The following is a 24,637-nucleotide window of genomic DNA, read 5'->3' as shown; positions in this document are numbered from 1 at the left end:
TGAGTTGAAACTCATTCCTTGAAATAAATCCCACTTTTAAAGTTTTTCCTGGCAGTCAGATATGTTGCAAATTATCCATAAAAATGCTTCTCTCGTATCAGGAAGAGCGGTTTTCCTCACAAAGCCATCATTTTCTAAAATACTGAACATGCAAAGTGTATTTTAATGTAGCACCCATATATTTTGATGAAGCACTTTTTTATTTGCTACAATTTAAAACATTCTAACCTAGCTATTTAAAAGGCACCATATTGCAAAACTCATTCACTAACATAAACACGCCTAATGCTACTTGTGAATGAAGTACAATAAACACCTCAGTATGGCTGGGAACACATTTTCCTATGTATACTTTTTAAAATAAATTAGATTTCTGACTTGTGTCAAGTGTCAGTTGATATCCTGTATACGCGCATGCACAGTCACTAAACTCCGTGGTGCTGAGCTAGCTCAAACACTGCTGCAAACTTGGGCAAATGTATAAATTGTACCAAAGATGACATAGTACACAGCATTTTTTCTCTTCTAGATGCCCCTTAACGCAGTCTAACATAAAATAAGTACAGTTTTTGTCTGGAGTACACTAATTTACACACTATTATTGAAGTGCAACTTCATTAGCTTCTGAAACTCTTCTATCAGGCAATTCTATACTTGGAAGGGTACTACTAGCGACACACATACCACTTCAGAGTGGCACCTTGCCCAGTGCAGCACTGAAGGATGCTACTCTTAATTTCATTGTAATTGTTGCCACTGTTTTGACAAGTTAAACTGCAGACAAAATAAAACTAGATACTCCATTTCAATTTCATATACCAGCATGCTTTGTAACAGCCCACAGTAAAAGCACTCACCTAAAATAATTCAGTAACAGATATACATGAACTTTTGTACCTCTATCATCTGTTGCACAAATATATCTCTCTGATCTTTTAAATTAGCAGAAAAATTAACCTTCTCAACTGTACAAACGAAGCATAAAACCTGCTCTGCCACTTCTCAGTAATAGAGCAATCTGTTGTCATCTGACTACTGTACTTTTGACCCTCTGAAATAGTCCCAAGATCCATTGACATGTTTTTACATGTAATTCAATAATGACTGTTCTCAATACTGGCTGATGCTAATCACACATTTAGGTCAACACTCTGCATCTTGTGTACTCCATCTTTCTACATATTGATTTTTTGACATAGCTTTAAAATTATCCCATATCAAGGTGACTTCAGACTGTCTACACAAGGTGTGTAGAGTAAGGTCATAAGGAGGGTAAGCTTGCTTTTGTAACTGAAATTGCAACATAGTAAGAAATATTTAATGAATGTCAGTAAATTAATTATGAACTGTGCTCTAAATTTAAGTTCCTTTTAACAGTTTCACTTGTGAATCTTCTATTGGACTACATGGGAGGAGCATCCTATGAATGTTTCACATTCTTGTATTTTAGGGTCAGTATAAAAAGCAACAACATGTGGCAATGTACTCCATATTTTATCCCATAAAAGTAGGTAGAAACTTTCAGAACAGAATTCAGCACTGAAAAATGACTATCATAGGAGACAGACATAAAATGGTAAAGCTAGGCTATGATTAAGTAATAGCAATCTGACAAAGAATACTAACATAGAAACTGCAAAAACTCAGCTGGCATTAAATTAACACCAACTTACCTCCTTTCGTATTATTGTATTCCTTAATCCTTACAGAAATTATAGGAATTTGGTTAGAAATTTTCTGTTTGGTATTCTTGCAGACTGGAACTTAGAACTATACTACAGAACAGAGGAAAAAGCCACAACACGAGAATCCAGAATCAAAGTAACTGGGGGACACGTAATACCCAGAAACCCTAGAACATAACTGTATTACCTTGAGTTCTGAAGTAAATAAACTAGGGTAAAATGTAAGTTGATGGGGTAACAATTTTTCTAACAATCTCTTAAGTTTTGGAGGTCAACCAACCCACTGGAAAAATCAAATGATCTTGATTATGGTAATTTCAACTCTTACCCTCTAATGTTAATAAACAAAACTTCCTTTACAAATCAAAAAGAAAATATTGCAATACATACATTCAGGGTATGTGCTCAGCCATTATCCACAGCTATTTAAGCCTTATGTCACACATTCCTCATTAGTTTTCTGAGAAAAGGCCCCCTTGTCACAAGTTCTTCTGAGAATCTGACATGAGCCATTGAAACGAGATAGAATTTGACATTTAATTCCATTCAAAATGTAGTTTTCAAAGGAAAAAAATGATGTTTTGTTTAATATCTTAATATTTAAACAAACATACATGCCTGACAACAAAAAGCACTCATTCTTTAGTTCCACAGTGCAAACTGCTGCTGGTCTTTGCCTGGGTAATAAGCTACCATTTTAAAAACTGTGTCTGATATTATTCTTCAGTTAATTCTACTGGTGACATTTAAACCACAGTGTCTACACACAGCAAGTCTCATTCTTATACTGACGTACACAGCTAGCAGACTTTTGACTGGATGGAGATCAGTAACAAGTGGTGGCCCTCAAGGGTCAGTGCTCTTTAATAGCTTTATCAGTGACACTGACAGTGAGATTGAGTGCACCCTCCAAAAATTTGTGGATAACACCAAGCAGTGAGGTACAGTTGACACACTTGAGGGACAGAATGCTATCCAGAGAGACCTAGACAGGCTCTGGCAGTGGGCCCAGATGAACCTCATGAGGTTCAACAAATCCAAGTGTAAGGTCTTGCTCCAGGATTGCGGCAATCCCCACTGTCAATACCTGCTGGGGGATGTAAGGATGAAGCACAGCCCTGCTGAAAAGGACCTAGGTGGATTGGTGGATGGCAGTTGTACATGAACCAGTAATCATAGAATCATAGAATTGCTCAGGTTGGAAAGGACCTTCACGATCATCAAATCCAACCACAAACTAACCATACTACTCTAACAACACACCACTAAATCATGTCCCTGAGCACCACATTCAGATGGTTTTTAAACACATTCAGGGATGGTGACTCAACCACCTCCCTGGGGAGCCTATCCCAGTGCTTAACAACCCTTTCTGTAAAGAAGTTTTTCCTGATATCCAACCTAAACCTCCCCTGGCGCAACTTGAGGCCATTTCCCCTTGTCCTGTCACCTGTCACCAGTGAGAAGAGACCAGCCCCGCTCTCACTGCAATCACCTTTCAGGTATTTGAAGAGAGCAATGAGGTCTCCCCTCAGTGATGTGCCCTCACAGCCCAGAAAGCCAACTATATTTTGGGCTGCATCAAAAGCAGCATGGTCAGCAGGTCAGGGAGGCGATCCTGCCTCCCTACTCTGTGCTGTGAGACCTCACCTGGAGTGCTGCATCCAGATGTGGAGTCCTCAGCACAGGAGAGACATAGACCTGTTGGAGTGCATCCAGAGGAGGGCCACAAAAATGATGCAAGAGATGGAACACCTCCCTTATGAGGACAGGCTGAGAGAGCTGGGAATGTTAGTCTGGGGAAGAGAATGCTTCAGAGAGAACTGAGAGTGGCCTGTCAGTAGCTTAAAGGGGGGTTATAAGAAAGAAGAGAACAGACTCCTTAGCAGGGTCTGTTGTGACAGGACAAGGGGAAACAATTTCAAACTAAAAGAGGGGAAGATTTAGACTGGATATGAGGAGGAAAAAGGTGGGTTTTTTGTTTTTTAAACAGTAAGGGTAGTGAAGCACTGGCACAGGTTATCCATAGAGCTGGCGGATGCCCCTTGCTGGAGACATTCAAGGTCAGGCTGGATGGGCTCTGAGCACCCTGATCATTGCAGGGGAGTTGGACTAGATGACCTTTAAGGATCCCTTCCAACTCAAACAATCCCACAATTCTACATAGTGAATGTATGACTGTACAATTCTCTCTATTAAAGGAAGACAGTAAGTAGTGATCCTATTTTTGTTATGGAGCTTTCAAGAGTTACAACGGCATCATTTTAAGAAAACAAACAGAAAGCAGAGTATCCACAGCTAAGAACAGTCTACTGTTAAGAAAAATGTATTAATGTATACTTTCAGAACTGCATTACTTTAATAGATGATAAGCAGTGATTTTTCAGATTCCTTTGTTTTCAGCTGTAAAGAATTCACCAATACTTGAGTGAAGTGTTAAAGACTAATTAAACTGAGAATTTTGTACATATTGAGGACAGTACATAGTGTCTAGTACATACACTTGTACGTACAAATATTGAGGAGAGTACAAAGTGTCTAGTGGAGGTAAGCTAAAAAGTCACTGTGCGTCCCAGTCACCCTCATCATATGAATTCCAGCACTGTATACAAGATTGACAACTGCCTGTAGAGATCTCAGTTTGTACAAGCTTAATTTTTATAAAGAGAACAAGCAAGTGCCATTCCACTTCCATCTTTTACACCATTTGTTAGTTTTAATTGGGGAGAAAAGTGTATAATCAAGTTTTTAACTCTGTAACAGTAGTACTAATAATTTTAGAGTTATGCAACACTAACAATAGCAGTATAAGCAGAGCAGCTATACTAAATTTTAACAGCATTAAAAAGAGGGGAAGAAAGAAAATTTCAGTTCCTTTCTCTGTCACGTGTTCTTGTCATCATCTTGTTTTTTCTATGTTTTAAGTACTTAAAAAATCCCTTCTGCAAGTATTCTAAGAGGATGACTAACAGCAAATCTTTCAGCTGTGTACACATGCACACAAATCTGTACAATTCAAGACAAAAATATATTTTTAAATATTTATATTTGTAGAAATTGTTGTTTAATATTTCTATCTGTAAAGAACTTGCATGTCTTTCTAGAATGTTTATTATTATGGGGTAAGTTAGCATACAGAAAAAAACTCATTAACTAACTTTCTGGAAGATGTAATTTTGAATAATTAGACAAAAAGATACTTAAATACCCATGGCATTTTCACATGCCAAGCAAAAATTATACACTGGAATATTGCCTATATACAATGGAATACCTGATTTCTTTATGTTTAAATTAAATGCTAAAGATTCCTTCCAACTCAAATGATTCTATGATGAATCAGCTATTTATCTTTAATTTGGGGGGAATAACAATAGTTAACCCTGTCATACCCAATATTCCTTCAAGTAGATTCATTTTCTAGGCAAGCAAGCTTAGTGTGAGGAACTAAAAACTATTACTATGACTTTCTGTAACCCCTCAGGCAGGCTTGTGAACAATACCAAAAAAAACATGTGGCTTCAGTATATCTTAGAATGGCTTGGGTTGGAAGTGCCTTAAAGATCATTCAGTTCCAAACTCCTTGCCATGAGCAGACATCTCCTACCTTTGAGACCAGGTTGCTCAAAGCCCCATCCAACTCGGTCTTGTTATAATACTAAGGATTAGTTACTTTGGCTTTTTAGTTTTCTTAAACAGAGCTAAATTAATTTTATCATTTAAAACAAAAAAATCAATAATTTCTAAATTTCTATAGGCTGGATTTGAAGCAAGATTACAACACAAATGAACAATCTCTTGAAAGACTCAGTCGTACTTTACAGGAATCATATTGAAACACAATTGAGATTATAACAAAAACCAAGTTCTTAAGAGACATCTGAACTACATACAGTGTAATATACTGTAATATTGAGCTGTACACAAGAAATGTCTCATCCAGCCATTCATAGTGCATGCAAAACTGAAGCTTTCTGAACCACCTCTAATCCAAAAGATCAGAAGGGGTCTTCAGTAACAAACTACTTCCCACACCCTATGCTTCCTGTCCTTTGTTTAATAAGCTACGTATATCTGTTTAAAACCTCCTTACTATATTCTGTACAGAATGAGACTACTTTGCATCAGCTTAAATTACCCTTCACCATCAAGGATGTGCTTGCTTTATAGGACTGTGACAAGGATGAAAACAAGGACAGCTATAAAACTAATTCCATTACACCCATCTAGACTGGCAGAGCTTTAGAATTTCAAACTGGTTTTGATTCTCACCTTCACTTTCTACTATCAAGTAGATAGTATGACTGTCACTTTCTACTGTCATCACAAAACAAACTACACACCAAAACTACCTGCAAAGTAGAAACTTCTTTTTTTGGAGTCACAATAAGACAACATTCACTCACATCTTTACTTAGACATACCTTTCCTATGGAAAGGATGGGATTGTAAAGTGTACCCAGCATACAATGTATTTAGATAACATTTTTGTCTACATTTTCAAAATGTCTAAACTCTAGAACGGTCTTTTTCAAAAAAGAATTGGTATTGGACTCAGTTCACTATTTGGGACTATGGAATATTTTCTTCAATTCTATAAAATATGCCGAGTTAGACAAAAATTCGGGGTAAAATACTAGCTCCTTTAAAACTGACTGCAAAATTCCCAATCATTGCACTCAATTTACCTTTTTTAGGGTGGCAATGGAGGGAACATGTTATCGGATAGGAATTCTGCACCTCTTGGTCAACATCTGAACATAATATCAATTAAATCTCCTTTACAACACAAATATACATAACCTACTAGGTAGCCTCTCAAACAATTACAGGAACTGTTGATACCGAGATCAGAGCAATACGTACATTAATCAATAAAAAGCTTCCTCATAAGATTTATGTCTCAATGAAAGCAGAAAAAGTTGCTGACTCCGTTGTGTTTGTCAGAAAAAAAAAAAAGCCCCCAGATTATCAATGGGGCACGTACTGTGAATCTCAGAGTTCAGTTGGATCTTTTATCTTGTCAGTTGCATCTTTATTTTACTATTTGTTCTCAGATGTTAAAAACACTCTATTGGAAGCAATTCAAAAATACATTGTTGGAAAATTGTTAATGCTCTAGTCATACAATGTCATTTTGAAGCTCCCTGGGAATTTAGATTTGCACAGCTTATTAGGATATGACCTTTCCCTTGATTTTTTATTTTAAGATCAAGTTAACATGAAATTTCCCCAGTGGGAGTTGCTGTGTTTCCTTCACAGATAAGGAAAAGAGCAATGGCAACTCCAAATACAGAGGGCTTTCATACATTTCTACAGTACGGACAATTTTGTGGTCTTGACAAACATCCAATGCATTCCTAGAGGTTGAGAGGAAAGTCATGCGGTACATTAACTAAAAAAAACCTCAGGAACATAACAAAGGTATTTCCCTGAATCTTTCACCCATATTTTTTTTCTGCAGTGTCATTCAAGATTAAGCTTTGAGGAATTTTTCTAAGGACTCCCTGCATTCAGAGGATCTGGGTAGCACTGGCTGTGAGATAGTGGTTTGTTTTTGGAACATATTTGTATTCCTTTGGATGATAAATTACTACCTCTACTGCACTCTTTTTTTCTTCACGATACAGATCTTGTCTCTCAAATTCACACACACTTCAGCATTTCCATGCTTATTAATATTAGCTTTTTTTTTTTTTCCTGGAATCCTCGTGAAGCTGAACTAAAAACAGGAGGCTGGAAAGTCAGCTCTCGGAAAAATTTCCTTTGTGGCAGGTATTCAGAAAGAATAATCTCTCTGGAGTTCCCTGGTGGTTAGCAAGATAGGTTCCTCTAGAGGGTGACTCATAACATCTAAAATAGTCTCCTGCTCCGAGCTGCTCTGTAGAGGAGATCTCTCTCTCTCTCCTTCAATCTGTGATATGGGCAGATTACCAGGTACCAGTAACACTGTTTAAATACTCACTATTAAAAATGCTTACTACATGTAAGACAGATACATTCAACATTTCTCAGCCCATGTCTATGTTGATGAAACCCACACAGATATTTAGGTAACTAATCAGAAATTTAACAATGCTTCCTGTAAATTAAAATTCTCAAGTGGTCAAGATTGCAAAAATTATCATATTTTAAGTAGTTTTTAATCAGAAGAGAATAACTTGCTCATAAAAAGTAAAATCAGCTGGTCTAAGAAGGGATGGCTAAAAAGAATATTCTGCTCCTTCAGTATCCAGCGTAGAACTTCTAAACATTAAGCATTTGCTATGCAAACATTTTTGCTCAGATACAGGTATCATAACAAGAAAAACTGTTGAGGAAAATGAAAATTGCTTTAACTTTTTAAATACTAGGTCTGCTGACTTGCCACTTTTGAGAGGTATTGTGCATATAACATTCTTATACTGATGACACATTATAATATAATGTAATTCAGTATAATATGAGTTCATCATGATCGTATTTAAATACAATAGCAACAACAGGGCCACCAAACAACACAAAGATTCAAGTTGGTCCTACGTGTTTTAATCAGTAAGGATGTTCTTATCAGAGAAAATTAATTTAGAAAAAACTTTATATACGGTCTGCTTCTCACAGTAGTGCTGCACATTTTTCGCTGTAACTTGGGCATATAATACAAAACCTAATCCTTTAAGTTTTCGGGCAACAGCTATTAACAAGATGATGTCCCCATTATTTAAATTTGCATTTCCAGAAACAGCTGTTCCTCTGTCAATGACCAACATTGGCTTACTACTGTAACAAGCAAGCAGAGAGACATAGACTATATGTAGAGGGTAGGAGTTAATTTGCAACTGATCCAAGGCTAATCTGCCTCTTTTGGGTAAGCACAATGTCATTATGAACCTTACTGGTTAAAGACTCCTATGAAACTTACGTATCTGATTAAGGAGTAAACAAATCCAAACTGATGAGATTTACTGCATAGAGCTGCAGGATAATACACTGATAAAACTTTTCTGCAAACAAATCCACAGAGTTTCTAAAAGAATGCTAATAATAAAGAAAGAAAAAATTACAAGCTGTGTAGTACAAATGTACAGGAAGATGTCCATTGGTTAACCTCATTTCTAATGGAAGAGTACAGCAGCAGACATGTTTGAAAAGTCATACAACAGAAATCACACATCTTTTTCTATTTCAGTGACAGACTTACAATGCACACACATAGCGTAGGCACCAGAAGTTTATTTACAGAGGGCAGGACTGAACATTTCATGTGAACACATTCAGAGCATGATAAAGAGCTTTGTCTCCCATTAGCAATTTAAAGAATTGTGATTCGGTGCTCCCAACACACCTATAATTGAATTCCTCAGTCATAAAATCACTGGTGCCAAACAAGTTCTGATATCTTTTATCAAGCCTCTTTTTTTCTTGTCATTAACATATTTCTTATGGCACTTTTCTTCTTTTTACAGATACATTTGCTGTAGTTATAAATTAACCCTGGAATTTACTCTCCCAGAGGCCACAATCTGCAGCTTTGTTGTTCTCTTTAAAAAGTTTCAAGCATGATTTTATGATTTCAAGCAATTTTGAACAACAATCAGTGATTCATATACAAAAAAGTTCATAAGATAGGCAAATTAATTAAGAATAAACTGAAAATGTTTATATGCTTTTCTGTCTCTTCTTCTCTGGAAGTCATGATTTACTTATCAAAAGGCAACATATCTGACCATGGGATTTCTGGTGCTTTCAGTTCCTTGAGGTAATATTAATATTAAGGTTTTTCAGTCACTTCAGAAGATGACCAGCTAATCCCAGCAGTACTCAGAATATTTTAAATTCACATTGAAGCACAATTTGAACCATGTTATGAAAATATCAATCTGTATCATACACTGACTCAAACGATGACCACTGAAGGACTAATATTTCATTTGATAATGGTGTTCCCAAAAAGCATGAATGCTGAAAACTTGCTGTGTCCAACTGAACATCTTCGTTAGTCTTTCCTTATTCACGCCCGGGAGCTTTTGAAAACACTAGTTTGTTTCAGTCACACTTAAGTACAACATAGAGGAATTTGATCAAAATACGCCCAAACTGTCGTTAGCATCACCACTTAAAGATCATCAGTATGAGTTCACCCTATAAGTATCAGAAAATCATAAAGAAAAATCCCTAAAAAGCCATATTCATAGGAAGCTAACTTCATTGGTTCTACTGATCAAGGAACCATTTGTATAAGGACAGAATAATACTTTTTAACAGCCAGGATAATGCACATTTCCTTTATTTGCCCTTCTGTGCTACTCTTACTGCAAATCATACGAGAAATTTGATTTGATAGAAACCCACCAGACATTTCCCTTCCTCCATTTAATGATTTAATTTCTGTTCTCACTAAGATTGTCAAAAGTGGAGCAATTTGAAAAAAATACACCTTCAAGTATCAAAAAACAGGAAATGATTGAAAGGAACTTCGCATGTCTGGATTACTCTTCCTGATGTAAGTTAGTCTGGCTGGTCATGCTGCTGCATGCACTGCGCGAAAACAAATAGTGACTTAATCCAGATTGTGATGAGTTAAAAATGGCACTGGTTTGTTTTTAAAGGTGACTTTAAAAGTTACTCTCTAATTATGAGTAACACTGAGGAATCCCCTGAAGTAATTTCCATGTAAACAGTTTTCATACAGTGCTTTCCCCCGCATCTCCAGTCTCCCATATTCAAGATAATAATAAGGCTGATGTCCCCTTTGCAAAGTCAAGCTAGGCTTCCTTCTCTACACGCTGTTCTTGAGATTGACAGTATGTTATTTTAAGTAAAAAATATTAAGACCTTAGTTTATACTGTGCTTTCGGTCTCTGATTTGTCATATTTTATGTGTAAGCTAGACCACTGTTCTCTTCAAAAATATTATTACTTTGTTTCTTCATTAATAGTTTATCTTTTTAATTACCTATAGTATGTCCTCGCCATGTCTTTGTCTTAACAAAATACGGTATTTTCCGCTCCTTTAACTGAATCAAAAGTGACACAGCTGGAAGAATTTTTAAGAATCAAAGTATTTATCAACTTTTACAATAGAAGTGAGGTTTAAAATAATAGACACATTGTCAAATACTTTAATTCTTAAATCTTCAACACTTAAGATAGATTTTTATCTAATTTAGATTTTACAATTGTGTGTTTTCTATTTAATAATAGCAATAATCTTTGGTTGTTATTTATTAATAATAAAGGGGAAAATAAACCAGTCTGATTTGGTCCTAATCTAATTCAAATCAATTAGATGGTGAGCATAAGGGTTAGATTGCACTGACTAGCCTGATGGATCAGAACCATAAATTTATACACAAGTACAACCACCTATTCTCACACCTTGTGTACACATTTCATAACTTTGTTTGCACTGTGTACTTTCACTTGAGCCAAAAGGAATTTTCAGGGCAAACAAGTTGTAATGTGTTCTCTAAAGGTGAGTTACAATGTTAATTATCTGTAATTCCTGGAACAGACAGTAGGACATTATATATATATATATTTATATATAAATATAAAATAGGGCCAGGGACAATCCTAAGAATGTAAGCATTTAACTATCCAGTTAAATCAAATGATTGATTTAAAAAGAGCATGCGCCCAGGTTATAACAATTTTTAATGTAATAGTATGGATCAAGCCTTGAGTTCAATTAGACTTCTCTGAGACTAGGGAGTATAAGTTCCTTTTTTTTCCCTTCCTGCACCACCCCCCCCCACCCTGCCCCCCATGTTCACTGGGTTATTTCATTTTGTATCAGCTTTATTTTTTTTTTTTTTCCCCTAAATGTGGGGCCACTTTCTGCCTGTAAGCTGACAACACATGTAGGAGTCTTAGCTTTCAGGAAGGAGAAGCATGAAAATATGAAGGCACTCAGCATCAGTGTGAATATAAATATCCCTCTACAAGTCTCATAAATCTCTCTGAACATGCATTTCCTCTGTACACGCTTTTATTGAGCACTAACATAAAATATATTGAACTATTTTTCCCTAACTGGCATTTCATTCCAGTGAAACACTGTATCTGTGCCAGAAGGAAATGGCAGAGAGGGAAAATTCTAAAATACAAGTTTGTTTCTTGATCCTTATACAGACAAAATGAATGAAATTATCATTTTTCCTCTAATTACCTTTTAACAGTTACCTATCTCTTCATGTCACATGAAAACAGACTAATTATTTTGCTGCTTCAAAAATCCACTGCATAAAAATGGTAATATTACAGCCAGCTGGAAACCGCTCATTATTCGTCTAATTAGATTCTCCTGCTCTGAGAATAGGTATCAACATACACTGGACACAGTAGCCACCCCAAAATCACCCTATCTTGTACAAGCTAAAATAATCCTGTATGTGTAGGACTAAACACTCCTGTAATTGCAGAAGAAAACTGACTGCTCTTCAGATGCACTGTACAGCCTCAAAGGGCATAAGGAAACCCGTTAATAAGTAGATGACTCATAGAAGATGAAGGCAGAAACATCTGCGAGATCTGTTGGTATCTCTTCCCAACATAAGACCCAAGTCTGTAGTAGATTTTCCATTTCTTTCCTCTAATTTCAAAAAGTGTAAGGTGCATGCAACATTTGAGGAGCGATAAAGCAGTTTGTATGACACGCTGGAATCAGAAAACAGCTCTACTCAGTATTTTGCCTGCTTTATCTTAATTTAATTTCCATATTAATCGCTAAATGTGCACTCTACAACTCTCAAAGTCTTAAACTACAAAGAATTCCTTTTTCCAATGGAGTAACTGCCAGGTATAATCACTACATTCATTAGTCCTTCCTGGAGTAATTGTCAGGGAAGTGGCAACCATATCTGCATCAATTTCTTCTTCCTCCTTGCTTTTTTTCTGCTTTCCTTCAAGGACAATGGGTGTTTCTCTCTCATTTGTCTTTCTCTCTTACACTGGGACTCTCATGTTATTGACCTCAAACCTTTTCCTCCCTTTATTCTTCCTTTCAAAATGCAGATTTGGGGAGGAAAGGGGGAGATGGCCCTACTAATATATCTCTCACTGTTTTCATGTCTATCAATCTATTAGTTTTTAATTACTTTAATTATATCCATTCATTTTGACATTATTAAGAAATTCACAATATAGTTCTTTCAGCAGTGACAACAACAAAAGATACCCTCCTGTCTAAGGGTCAAGCTTCAGAAGACATTCGGTATTGCCACATGCTGTATAACATTTTGCTATGCCTTCCTGTTGGGGATGGGGGAGGAGACAGGAATCTGTTGCACAGCCTGCGTCAGAGAATGCAGTCACACTACAGTATATCAAATTCAGCGTATGTCCAAGTCATTGTTATTCTAAACTTACCTCAGGCTTCAGCAATACTCACTGCCTGTTCTCCTGTCCTTACTGACAGGAAAGCTGTCACTTGTTGTTAGCATATCATACAGTTCCTATTCTCAAAGGAGTAATAAATAAGGCTAGATTTAAAAAACAGAACAAACTTGGGCAAAAAAAGAACAATGAGTATTAATGCCAAAATACAGTAAAAGATCATTTTATGGCACTGTCAGCATATCTGAAACCAAGAAAAGATGAAAATCTCATAGGAGACCAGAGGAAAAAAATTCAAGATCAAGAAGGTTCCAACAATAAATTTTAAACTTTGAGGAAGAAATTCAAACATCTGTGTTTTTAAAGATTTACTCTTCTTTTTAATATCTTTGGCAAACTTCAGAAAGCCTAAATAAATAAATAAAATAACAGTCTTAGCCGATCTTCCCCTTGCCTGCCTTCGAATTTTCCTTTAAATAAGAAATTCATTTCCTTTCCTAGCACTCATTCTGGACACCTTTTTCACTTTTTCTCAACTCTCCTCTCTGCTGGGCCTCTACAGTCCCACACTAACCTTAGATCTCTGTCTCAATCCACTACTGCACTTTTATTAATCGTACAGAACACCAGTAGCCTCTATTACAGTTAATCTAACTATTCCACAAAGCTGAAGCCTTTATCTCACACATTACCTATACTGCCCAAATGTTGCTGTGGAAAATTGGTAAAAGGTAAAGAAAGCAGTTTTCTGGGTTTCTATTTGATCTCTCACCTACTCAACAGCAGCACCCTGATGACCGAAAAGAGAATGGAAAGAAATGCACATGACTTCCACATCCTCAGTATTACATCACAAAAGATGAAACAGCATACTGTGAGCAGCTCAGAGGGCTGTTGCACTAGATGAAACTATCTCCTTGCATAAAAAAATGCCTTTCCTAACCAAATTGTCTCATTATAAATTTGACAGACACCACATTTCAATGCACAGAACAATACAAATGATGATAGACCGATAGACACAGGTTCATTTCATAACCAGGCAGTTACTATGCACGAGGACATTAGCATGCTTAATTGGGTTTTTCTTTTTAATTTAATAACTTACAACCTGAAGGTGTGTTTTTGGGAAAAATATTGTTTTGGATTAAGATTTTCATTCCTCAAAATTTTCAAGATATGCCTACAGGAAAATACATTTGCAAGAGGAAAAAGGTGTTTTTTGAACAGAAGGGTTTTCCAGTATGTCTCTGACCATTGTCAAGAATTCTTGTCTACATCAACTGGGCTGAATTTTACATTTCTTATGAAATTAGTAATCCTGAATTAAGAAAATTATTCCTCACATGCAATTATCTATGTCAGAAAGTAACTTGCATAACCCTATGTTTTACCCTATCTACCCTGAGAAATAACCTAAACTCAAGCAATGATTTCAAATGTGTACTTTATACAAGGTACTGGACTACAGTAGAAAACAAACTACACAAGAAATTGTGAACATAATTAATATCCACTGCACCCAGCGTAACTGGGTAGTTAGCCAGTCTAATTACATGAGGCAGACCCAAAGAACAAGTCTTTGGGCAGTACCCAAAGGAAACTGTGCAAGGAACTCCCATGGATCTCTCATTCATCATGCTATAATGCTCTTATCCACCTCACTAAAACAATTAACCAGTTCAGGACAACAGGCACACTCCATAACTATTTCACCAAGAAAGATGCAAAATAGAAACAAGGTCAACTGGGAAGCTGGGAATCATGGAAAGCAAATGCAGAATTTGCTTGCATTTAAGTGCAAATACCCCAATATCAAAAAAAAAAAAAAAAAAAAGCCCCCAGAGGCTTTTTTTGGAAGATATTTTGCACTATCTTAATAATGGGAAATGCTTCAAAACCGTTGTTAAAAACCTGAAACCTGAATCTATCAACATTTGCTTTTTTCATTCCCTACTTTAAATTCAGAACTCAGACACAGTAACCTTATGTAATATTGATTTTGAAACTTATTTATAGTTAATTGTAACAACTGACACTTAGCTGAGATCTTTACTTAAGAATTCCAGGCCAATTTACCAATTCTGGCAATGCCTCTAGTGTAAAATAAACACAAAAATTTAAAAAAGAAAAAAAGAAATTCAGAAAAAAGAGACCCTCACACTTTTTATAGTGCCTATGTCATTCAGAAAACTGTTTAAATACTAAATCCTTTTCCTCCAAATTCATCTTAGTTCCATCTTGTTTATCATCTCAAACCATATTCAGCAGCAGCTGGAAATTCTGAAAGTGAAAGCATATTTACAGAACTTTCGTTTTCATCCTTGTAATCATGTCCTAGGCAAAAACGATAAAAATCTACAATGCTACATGAGAGCTGTGGAATACGCAGTCATTTGCCAAACTATTTTATGTTGGAAAATTACTACGGGATATTTAAAATAAATACAACATTAGATAGCTTTTCTCAATATTTCCAATAATTTTAAAAATTAAACATGCTAACATGTCTTGATGCACAGATCAGGCACGGTAGATATTGATAGTTCAAGTGCAAATGATGGCATCTAGAAGATGATAAAGCATCACAGTAAAAACCATCACAGACTTTAGTAACTCCATGTGGTAAATCCATCCACGATCAGCAGTTAACCTCCGCAGTTTCAGAGGAATAGCTACATCACTAGGTGAGTGTAAGAACTTTGGTTCAGATATCCCACAAGCTACAAAGCAAATAGCAGATTTTTTCATTGTTCTGGAAGGAACAAGCACCTCAGCCCGTGGCCTCTTCAAATTTTCTCATGATTCAATCAAATATGGTCCTGAATAAGGTTAGAGAAAACAGATAAAATTGTGGGCAAATAAAGCAACCTTTTGCCCTCACACACTTTTGTACTCATTTATCTACAGATAGCTCTGGTTGTAACTAAAAATAAAATATTGCTTTATATATTTTAATTCTTAGGTAGGATTAGTAATCAGTTTGGCACTATTCACTATAACAACCTTAAAAACTGAGATTCCGCAGAACATATTGTAGCTGAAGTGCCACTGTAGGGAACAGTGAACACTAACTCAAGATAAAATGATAAACTCTTCAGTTTTATTTACTGTAGACATTAAAAAAAAAAAGTCAGAACCTATCATGAGGAAATATGTACGTTATGAGAGGCAGTAAATAGAAGTGGCTGCATTTTTCCACAAGCCCCCACATTAGATAGCACCACAAAGCACCAGGCCTAGGTAGTAAAACCTGTTTTTCTGACCACCCCTACTAGAAGATCTTGGTGTGACTGTTAAAGCCTGTAATTAACATTTTTCTTTCCATAGTTCCTTTTTTTAGTGCAAGACTGACACTTTTGGTAGTCTAACATATGCTTCAAACCAGTGTGAGTGAGAAATTGTATCACAGCAATATTAAAATATTCCCCTAGCATAAATACTGAGAATGTATATCACTCCATTTGTATGTACGAAGCGACATCAGTCAAAAGCTTCCCAAACTTCGAAATTGCTGCTGCACAACTGTGAATAGTTACAGGAATTACACAGCATCTCTGTTCAATAAATCTAAAACAAACACACAAGTACTATGGACTTATAATGCGACATTATAACATAAAATCTTGTTTTATGCAATGTACTGTAATCACATACTGTGTAAAAAGTTTAAGACCAGATCATAATTGGGCAGGGCTACTTTGTGCAAATATGAAATTCTCTGAAAAGTAACGTGCCTGTCCTCAGTGGAAAAACACAAGACTCGATACAAAAACTTCCATCACTCTCACTTACTCCATGCATGGATTCCATGACAGTTAAAAGTGTCTGTATTACAAAATAACATGTTTAGAACTGTATAAATACATACAGGTAAATCAGATGCATCATAGCTGGAAGTTCCCTATAAAAAAAAAAAAGAACAGGTTTCTGGTAGAAGGCAATCTGAAACACATTACAATCAGGTTTGTGATAAAGAGGAAAGACATGATTCCTCCATGGAGCCCATGAAATTACTATCACCAGTGATCCGTAAAACAGCATGAAGTATATTTTTTCCCTCTTACAATAGCTGTTATAAGACCCAAAACTAGAACACCTGCTTGTTCGGAAGGCCTACGATAAACTAATCCCATCTGTTAGGTCTGTACTGAAACACAACTATTTCACTTACAGTTAAAGTATGCAAAGAAATTGATCACAAATACTAGAAATAAAGGAAGAGAAATATCACTCCTGTTTCGCTTCATTTCTTAAACAATTTAAAGAACAATACCTACAGGTTTTGTTATATATTCATGGTTATTTCATTTCAGACATTTAGTCCCACTGGGCAAACAGCAATTCATTTAGAGCTAAGCTCTGTATTTTCTATATATTAAAACCACCAACTGATTTCAATAGCGGAAGCAAGTGGTACAGAGAACAACATTTCTAACACTGAGTGTAGCCTGCAAACCTGACTACCAGAATATCAGGATCTCCACTGACTTGAATGAAGCTGGGACTCTTTTTTCCTAAACGCATCTTACCATAAAGCAACACCAACTTTTTTGATACAGTGGAATGTTCTCTGTATTTCTGTTTGGATATTATCCAATATTTATCACAGTGTGTTATCTGAAGTTATATACAGCCTTTCTACATTTCTGAGATAAGCAGGAAGTCTTTCCATAACATAGGATTAATACCTACACACACATGTGCCTGAGAAAAATATGCATAACCATACATACACATTTATCAGCGCTCATCAAGCACACTGGTGCTCGAACATACACGCACAAAGCTACGTAAGCTTTGTGTTTTTTAAATTGCTAATTATCAACCAGCAGAGTAGACTTTGGGATTCATAGACTTGAATTCATAGACTTTGTCCTGAATGTGCAGACTGCATGGCATGATGGTGATCTGCTTAGTCATGAGGGAAGGGGGTGACTGATGCAAGTCCACAAAGCATCACCTGGTAGTTGATTCCATACAACCTGGTTTTTGAGGTAGTTACATACCTTCCTCCTTCCTAAACAGGATGTATTTTTCCTATTTACAGTAGAAGTCAGTAAAACAGCAACAGACAATAAGGTGCTGCTTGGAAGTCTTTTTTTTTTTTTTTTTTGCTGTAAGTTGGGAAATCTGTCATAAAAAGAAAACCTTACTTTTTTTTTTTCTCCAATTTGCAGTCATGCATATCAGAAACTATTACTGTTGTAAGAATCTATTACTGTTGCAAGGATAAATCGAATCACTGGAAATGTGAATTAAGAGTTTTGCATCAATCTCACTACTACATCCTGTCTCCATTGCAAACCTGTAATTATTTGCGTTCTCATGATACAGATCATATGGTATTAGAGACAGGGAAAACCTTTTCATGAGAGCGAGAAGGAAGATGGATCAAATCTTTACTGGGCTGTTAGGCATTACTTCAATTTAGGTAATTAAATGTATCTGTATTGTTCATGTATCATGAATTTTAATCAGAGAATGATGCAACTGTTTAGTTCAATTCACTTCAATCACTCAACTTTTGAGTGGTTTAGGAGGGGACAAAGAGATCAAATAAATGCTGGGAGGTGAGGCTGGAGAGGAAGGAATACTGGAGCGTGATCAAATTGTCCCAAGTTCTGTGAAAGTTTTGAGACACAAAGACTGCAGATAGGCCTTGCTTCCCTCATTTTTCCTAAACTAGGAGGGAAACAAACAAACAAACAACAACAACCAAAAAAACCTGCAAAAAATTAGGTTTATATTTTCTTGTTATGTATTAGAAAAACAACCACGACAAAACAGCAGCCGGGGTGGTGGGGAGAAAACAAGCAAAGTAAAAGAAATATCAGAGGTTGATCATTCAACGTAGGATTCAATTTACATTTCATGCTCATGGGAATCTAAATATCTGAAGACAAATCTTATGGCTCTTTCATTGTTGTTCAGCTTTGGGAATGCCTTTGTAGGCAAACAAGAAAACAGCCAACCAAAAAGAAAAAAACCAGAGGTGTGTATGGGGATTTTTTCCAAGTGCTCTACAGGAGGTAAATCCCTAAGAACTGACCTGCTATAGGGAAACCCCAAATTCTGCTTGTGGCATGGGTACATAGGAGTTGAGTGTAACAGCACTCTCTTTCCTTGTATTATTTCTAACTTTTTCCTTTTTCAGTTCACAAAAAGTTAATTGACACACAAAATATTTGTTACAAAGTACCTGCAAAACAGATCGCTAAACTGAAAAAATAATAATGGTTATGGAAATACAGTAGAGAGTAATTAGGAACCATCTAATATCATGCTAAGTTGGGACAGAGTCTGTTATTAAACAAGTCTACCAGTGACTAATAAGATGAAACTAGTAGCAACTACCAATGGAGAGTATTGTATCCCTGACTTCAAGAGAAGCCAGTGTGGAGAATTTATAATTGTATTTTAATTTCTCTTGAGTAAGTGCCCTGGAAACTGTTTTACTGTATGTCAGAGGACAGTATAGGAGAAATCCTTGCAACAAAAACTAGTGAAAGAAACTCAAGATCTGAATATCAAATACAAATAACTAGCAATGCACAATTAGGCTACAAAAACTGGCTAGTAAATATATAATCTGTTCAGGATGGCACTGAATACATCAAAAAGAAAAGGAGGCCTCAAAAATGGAAGATGGAAAAAAAATCTTGAAGTATACTTTTAATTATGTATTTCAGTCTTGTATAATACAGATTTTTCTTTCTACTTTTAAACTTTTCCCCTATTTCTACAATATAACTTTCTGCAAAATTGATTTTTATTAGTCATTGCTAGAAGTAGAAAATTATACTGATAATAATTGAAGCTAGATCTAGATTTTATGGATTTCTAAATGGATGCGGCTATCTCCAAAAATTCACAGAAGAGAGTCAGAAACAGCACTGATGGTGGGCTTTATCAATATCACATGGAAAGCTAAAAAGGCACAGCTTCAATATTCAGCTGAATTCTAATATCTTGCCACCTACTTTTTCTGACATTTCCTTGAATGAAGTACACATTTATATCAGAGGAGAAAGATAATTATCTGTGTAATGATCACGTTGTAATTGAAGTTTCATTGAGCAGTCACGTTTAATAAATTGTGATGTCCAGGAATCTGACATAGAGGCATTGCTGAAAAATGCAGTTTACGGATAAATGGTCACTGAACTACTAACACTTAATGATACAGCCTACAAAACCAATGCCTAAGAATATTCAAACTCAAAAGCTGTCTATGAAAAAATACCTTTAAATTATCTATCTATCTATATATCTCATTGGTTATCATCCAAAGTCCATGCCAATTACTTTTCAAATTCTCTCTCCCCTTGACAAGTTCATGCTTATATTGCATCACATGCCTTAACACACTGAGAGATTTCTTACAATCTTTAATTAACTCTCTAAGCATTTTTGCAGCTCTTTTTTGTAACAGCTACAGAGAATAATGATGTCAAACACTACTTCATGCAGTAAATCCCGATATTAATGCAAGCAAAACATATGAAACTTCTCTCTCAAGGACAGCACTGAGTGTCATGACATACATAGTTGATGTACTCCAGAAATTTTTTAGTTAACTAGTAACAAATCATAGTCATGTATTAAAAGCTAAATTACTGATTAATTGCTACCAGAAATATACATATTTATACATTTTTGTTTTGAATACTCATGTTTAAACGGAACACTACAATCATGTTCTGCAGCAAAACCTTGTTCAGAGACGGGGCAGCAAGTTGCAAATACAAGGCTACCCACAGCCTCAGTTATTTCCGGGCTAATTTTAATTGATCCTTCTGATTTAAAGGCACCTAGAGCCCACAGTATCTGGAGAAACTGATAACTTCCTGAGCTCTGCATCAGAGTAAATGCTAGTCTTACGTCACTGATTATTAATGAATACATCACTGTTAAGTCAGCATTGTATGATCATGTGTACACAGTGCCGTGAAGTTACAACACCACAGGAACTTGCGCTCCCCAGTTGTAGAATACCCTGAAGAGAAATGACACCAGGAAGATTACAAAACGCTCCTGCAAACCTGAGGCATACCATCAAGACATAGTATGTTTCAACACAGCATCTCACTTGTTGCAGACTCAATAAGGGCTCCCTGACTTGCTGCGGTTGAGAAATCAAAGAAAAAAAAAAAGAAAGAAAGAAAAGAAAAGAAAGAAAAACAGGAAGAAAAAAAGCAAACCTCTTTTCATTCATTAAGCGCGTCGGCCAGGTGAGCACCACCAGCGAGCTCCCCGTCCTTTCCCTTCTCCTAAGGCAGTACCAATGGACAGCCGGCTGTCCGCCCGTCACAACCGCGGGATGCGCCCACCCGCAGCACCTCCACCTCCACCTCCACCTCCACGGGGAGGAGACCACCGCTTCACGCGCCCTCCTCCCGCAGCCCGGAGCCGCAGCCGCTCGCCGCCAGCAGGACGCCCCCGGGCACCGGCTCCGCCCGCCCCGCAGCGCACCTGGAGCCGTCCCGCGGGGTCCTCCCGCCCCCTCTCCTCTCCTTCTCGCCCGTAGCGCTACGGGGCAACCCCATCCCCTCCGCCCGCCCACGCAGCCCCACGGCGCCGGGTCCTGGCAGCTCTTCTTCCCCCCAACCCCGGGCCGTGCCTCGTTCTCCCGCAGCCCTCCGCTTCTCCCCTCCGTCCAGGAAAAGCCCTCAGCTCCGCCTCCCGCTCTCGCATAGCCACCTTCCTTCCCCGCCACCCTAAGCATCCCCGGCGGCGTGGCCTCCTCCCCAGGCCCGCGGCCGAGCCCCCTGCCCACGCCGGGGCGCAGCTCCCTCACCCCGACAGCCGCTCCTCAGCCGCCGCCCCTCTTCCCCCGGGAGCCCCCACGAGCCCCCACACGCCCTCACACCCCCAGTCCCACTCACGCCTCCACCGGCCCCCTCACCGCGGGGGAAGGACCCCCGCAACCCGCACTGACCTGGCGCTGTCAAGTCTCAGCCGGAGAAACTGTTCCCTTCTGGTGGGATAAACTCCTCGGGCCGGCCCATCCTACCGGCCAGGCGCCGCCTCCCCGCCGGGGCACCGCCTCCCGCCGCCCCGCACCGCCGAGGGGCGAGCTCGCGCCCGGGGCTGTGGGCGCTGCGCGGGTCGGGGCTCGCGCCGCGGCAGTCGTTGGCGGGAGCGGGGCGGGGGCTCCGCGGCGGGAGCCGGGGCTGAAGCGCGGGGCTGGAAGCTGCCCGGAGCGTTCCGAGAGCGAACGGGTCAGTGAGGAGGAGGCGCTCCTTCTCCTTCCTTTCCCCTTTAGACCTGGCCCGTTCACCCGAGCCAGTTCCCTTCGGGTCCGTGCCCGTTAAGCGAAATCACACGCGGGCACCTCGTGTGAGGACAGCGCGCGGGCCCTGGAGTGGATCTGGAATTTGATCTCTGCTCTCTGCAATCTCCTGTAACTGAGAATTCAGTTCTTTCCGGCTGCTAACTGCTTTCTCTTTTGCGTTCCCCTTCTCCAGCTCACTCCTCTCTGCGCTGCGTGTAGTCGCTCACCTCACGTCAGTTTGTGTCCCACTGTGACAGAAGTAAATGCTTTTCTGAAAAGATTCTTAGCGGTGACGGAGGTAAATGAAATTCTTTTTCACCCCTACATTTTTTTTTTTTTTTAAATCCCCTTTCCCTCCCAGGAATGCAAAAAGAAGTGGTATAGGCTATGCTCGGTAAGTCTCAAGACAGAGCAAGTTCAAACAAGCATGTCACCTCCTATTTCATCCAGAGATTCTTTTATTAAAAAGTTAGATGCTCAAAGTAAGTCATAAGATCAACAGACTTTAGAGAATCACTGTGTGAATCCAGGTGCCCCAGCACACAGCAGTTTATCTTTAAGAACTCCTGATCACTTGGACATCGTCAGAAGACTCAGGAGATCCTAAATTTGCCTCATGGTTCTTAGTCATCGAGCATTTTGAAAGAGTCTCCATTTGCTTTGTTATTTGTATACTGAAGGCAATTTATAGATTAGAGTTGAATACATCAAATTACCTGGTCTTCTCACAGATACAAACTGCCTGCGGCGTTTTGTTTATGAGAACAATCTCTGCAGAGACTGGAAACCTTGTGTTAATTCTTATGAGAATTATCTATTTGTATGGGCTTGAAGTATTATTTCTGCCTTGGCATATCAAGGAATTATTTTCAGTTTATGCTTTTCCTTCCATCTGAAAATTTTAGGCTTAGAAAAGTGGAAATATTTTGTTTTCTTCTGGATTTTTTTTAACGTACTGCAGTAATACCTATTCAGTAGTGCACTGACTCAGAACTAGAAGCCAGGGACTGAAAACAAGTAAAACAAAACCTCAGAATTAGTTCAAGATGTCACGGATGAATAAACAGGCAAATGTGAGTAAAAATATTACACCAATAAAAGAGGTATAAATTCTTAATACTATTTCTAACCACTTTCCAACATCTCATGTAAAATTTCAATAGAATATTAAAAGAGGAAGGATCTTAGCTGGACACCTCCACAGCACCAATATTTAGCTCTGCTGAGAATAGAAAGAATACTGTGCTCTGCAAATCAGTGGATAATATACCTATCTAATTTAAATGTCTGAATAACTGAGGAGCTCTTTGGAAAATCTAGGCTTTTAACGTGCAGATTTTTTTTAAAACTCCATGAGACTCTGAGCTTTCCAGAAACTGGTAGATAGTAATGAACATCTGATTGCAAATATAAACTCATATTTGAGGCTAGACTTTTAATAAGTTCATAATTAAAGGAGGAAAAACATAGCATACTTTAGATTTTACCATTAATTTTAATAAAACTGCATGCATGCATAAATAATACTTCAAATTAAATGACTTGGTTGAAATAAAGGCATTTCTAACTTAGCCCAAAGAAAGCAGCCAACCAGAGCTTCCAGAGAATTATTACAAATACTGTATCATTTTATTTATGTACAAATTACTTAGGTTTTGCAAACATGTATTTTAGCAGATTGAGACAGGAAAGAAAAAATAAATTACTTCATCTGATTTCCTGCTTAACATGGATTTTTATGGAGTATATGGTGCTTTCTATCTTTTAGAAAGACAGTTAATCTTAATTTGAAGAATCAAAGGATGAAGAATCCATAAATTATCTTCGGCAGTCAAAAATACACCTCATTTATAATTTGAATGAATGGGCTTTCTTTATCAACAAAGACCATTTTTTTCACCCGTGAAAGGTAGAAAGCCTACTGTTTTTGTTTTGGGTAAAGAAAGCGGGTTACTAATACCTATCTCTTCTAAAATTAATTCCAGGTATTCTTTTTACACTAATGAAATGGCCATTATAATAAAATTATCAGTTTTTTTAACAGGTTTTGTTTGCATCATTTTCCTGCACAGTTTTTGATTATGGGGACTTTGTGCCCTACTATCTGAATGAATTCCTAAGTTTGGCTGGGATATTTAAGCATTATGAAATAAGACTGAAATGTCAGGCTCGGGCCTTCCTGAGTCACGGGCAGCTCTTCCCTAAGTTCAAAGAAAAGCAGAAAAGGCCCTCAGCATCAGTTCTTGTGTTAAAATTAGATGATAACCTGTCTTCACAAAAGATCAACTGTATTTTTAAATAAATGCATCTGCAATTTAATGCATCTGAAGAATATCTTACTTCAGCACCGTGTATATAT

The 24,637-nt window shown here is 37.7% G+C and overlaps 1 protein-coding gene and 1 long non-coding RNA gene across 4 annotated transcripts in view; one reads left to right on the top strand and one right to left on the bottom strand.

Annotated features, from left to right (window-relative positions):
• PPARG (peroxisome proliferator activated receptor gamma) overlaps window positions 1-22,223 on the bottom strand; it is a 56,741-nt gene extending 34,518 nt beyond the window's left edge. For all 3 annotated transcript variants that reach the window (XM_021409273.1, XM_021409274.1, XM_021409275.1), the window contains exon 1: window positions 21,943-22,223. The gene's annotated coding sequence lies outside the window, so the exon portion shown is untranslated. The remainder of the gene's footprint in view (window positions 1-21,942) is intronic.
• The window catches only part of LOC110404714, a 33,581-nt gene continuing 28,147 nt past the window's right edge, over window positions 19,204-24,637 (top strand). The window contains exons 1-2 of the long non-coding RNA XR_002442467.1: window positions 19,204-21,235; window positions 22,472-22,576. This is a non-coding gene — a long non-coding RNA (uncharacterized LOC110404714). The remainder of the gene's footprint in view (window positions 21,236-22,471; window positions 22,577-24,637) is intronic.

This window comes from Numida meleagris, chromosome 11 (assembly GCF_002078875.1).
Source record: "Numida meleagris isolate 19003 breed g44 Domestic line chromosome 11, NumMel1.0, whole genome shotgun sequence".
Lineage (NCBI taxonomy): Eukaryota > Metazoa > Chordata > Aves > Galliformes > Numididae > Numida > Numida meleagris.
This window is presented reverse-complemented; position numbering and strand designations above follow the sequence as displayed.